Raw genomic sequence first — 2908 nt, forward strand, 5'->3', positions numbered from 1 at the left:
TTATCTTATGGGGAATTTACAGATTCTCTTTCCCTGTCCCTCCAAAAGAGTATGCAATCATTTTTGATGCCATCCCTGCTGGTGTCAGGTTACTCTTCCATTCCTGCCCTAAAGGCCCTTCTTGCTCTCCACCCTCTTTAAGGCCCTGACACACCAAGCCGACGGTCGGCCGTCGACCAAAGTTGGGCCGTCGGTGAGCATCTGTTGACCTAGTTTTTGCGGTGTGTCCCGCACCGTCGGCAATTTGGCACTTTAACCTGAATAACAAACCGGAGCTAGCTGGGGGCAGCTAGCTGGGGGCAGCTAGCGGAGCGTTAGCCGCAGCATGACCGGAGAGAAGCACAGCCAGTTAGCCTCCGCTAGCTTCCCAGCTAGCCCCGGCTCTCCGTTAGAATCCAAATGGAGAGCCCTGGTTTGTTATTCAGGTTAAAGTGGGATGAAGCAGCGGGTTTATCGGGCAGCTGAGTGAAGTGGAGTCTGTGGAGGAAATGCCAGGACCGTCTGGATGTAATAGTCCGTGGAGGTGCTGCGGTGCTCGGCTGCACAGATAGGAAACCCCTCGGCTGTCAGGATGTACCACTCTCTCACTCTGCTCTCTCTCACGCAGGCGCATAACGTACGTGCCACTTGGCCGTCGGATGTAGTCCGTGTAGTGTGTTCAAATGCAACTGACACAGGGTGACGTGAGGCGACATAGACGACGCAACAGTTGGCTTTCGTCGCCGCTAGTTCTCTGATGTTGGTTTGGTGTGTCCACACCTTTAGACTCCTCTACTCTCTTTGTAGATAACTGTCTTCTAGTTAGACTGCATCTAAAAGCATACTTGCCAACTCTCCCAATTCACGCGGGAGACTCCCGATTTTTAACCCTATCTCCCGCGATGCTCCAGGTCAGTAATTTCTCCCGCTAATCTCCCGATTTTACAGTGAAGGAAACAAGTAATATTGTGGGGGATATTTGTCGCAGTATCTGGCAACCCTGGCCTGCCTGCGCGTATGAGGCAAGCCGGTGACGTGACTCAGTCACTCGCTGGAGGCAGTGATACGCCAAGTAGCGTTGATACTGCCGGAAAAGAAGGAGAAGAAGAAGTCACTCGCTGGTTTCTGTCTTCCGCTCAGTTCAGCGCCCAGAAAGAGATGGATAGAGAAAGAGAGACACCTGACACTCCTCCAAAGAAAAGAAAAATTGAAAAAGAAAAAAAAGAAATATGCTTCCAGATTCAACTCAGCGTGGACCGAGACCTTCCCCTGGGTTAGAGCCAGCCAGTGTAGTACCCACCATGCGTTTTGCAAGGCTTACAATGCCCGGACATGTCCACTTTTCATGTCCTGTCCGGGGCATCTGGGGGGTGTGTATAAATTGATGATAATGTCCAGTTTTCCTTTCCAAACCCGACAGTCATTCTGTTTTGTTATGTCCGAAACCGAATCGAGCCCGACATTATTTAATTACTAAAGCACTGAGTTTGTGTCACACAGCTGTTATGGTTACAGGCTATTTAACAGGCCGGGCGTGTGCCATGGGTGCTCTGCGGAGAGGGAGACCTCCATGTTTGAGACCGGAGCAGGCGGCGGGAGGTCCGAGGCTTCCAGCTAGAGGAGAGGGAGAAATATAACAAAATAAGATAAAATAGGAGAAGCCTCTCTCCCTCTTTTATTTTATTTTCAGCGTTTAATCAAGGCGGAGGCGGGCGGCGGGATGTCTGAACCCGGCACGACCAGAGCGATAGATAAGAACAGAGTGGCGACAGCTTTTGATGTCGCCGCCAGAGCGGTCACGTGGTTCATGTAAGCCTCAATAGTTCCAAATACAGCCTCCGCTGTCATGTTCTTCTATGGGACAGACAGCAGTGAGCTCGCTTTTGAATGGTAAATATTAAAATAAACCGTACACAGGTACATTTACAACTCTTATTGAATTACTGTGTATACATCAATGTCAGTTATGTGTATTGAGTGGGTGGATGACAACTAAAAGCGTAATTAGACAAGTTTTCCTGTGTGTGGTTTGTTTTGGAGGGAAAGCTTTGTGTTAGCTTCATGGACTGCAGATAAATTCGCAACTAAACTGTAATCTGGTGCAATGCATCTCTTATGTAGCTACATGAGATTAATGTAGGCTATTTGTGAATACTCCCTGACATTGGACAATGATGATAAATGATGGTTTTCAGTTAAACATTTTATGTATTTAAACGATGAATGTGACAATAAGAGCAATTGTGTGTCTGTGAGAACAAGAAAAAATTAAAAGACAATGTATGAAGGCTCTTACATCACAGAAAATGATAAATTTGACATTAAGGAAGAACAATTTTGTTTAACAGAGATCATATTCCAGCATTAGGACAGCAGAACAAAGGTGGGGCTATGAAATGTTTTAAAAAAGCCATATGAGATTTACTGCAGGCACAACTATGTACACAACTCTTCAAGTTGTGGTTGGACACACTGGAGGAGCTGGTGGAGAGATGCACACTGAAGATGTTCAAGGCCATCATGAGTAACCCGGTTCATCCACTCCATAACACCTTGATGGAACAAAAAAACAGCGGTGGATGGCTCCTATCTCTTCGATGCAGGACAGAGATACAGAAGATCCTACATACCTACAGCCATCACGCTTTTTAATTCTTTTGCAAATAATAAATGAGCTGACAGACAATTGTTATTCTTATTGTTATTATTCTTATCTTATCTGCCATTCACATCTTTAGTGAAGGACCCAATGATGGTCTGAGATGACTCGTTGAGGAATAGCAACAGTCAGCATTATAACAGCCCTGAGAGGTATTCCAGAGGTTCAACAAACTCTCAGTCTAACAATGAACTCTGAATATGGGAAACTGAGTATTCAGTTCTAGAACAGCTGATCTGAATTGGTTGAATAAACTCTGAATATGTTAAC

The sequence above is a fragment of the Epinephelus moara genome, chromosome 1 (assembly GCF_006386435.1).
Source record: "Epinephelus moara isolate mb chromosome 1, YSFRI_EMoa_1.0, whole genome shotgun sequence".
In the NCBI taxonomy this organism is placed as follows: Eukaryota; Metazoa; Chordata; class Actinopteri; order Perciformes; family Serranidae; genus Epinephelus; species Epinephelus moara.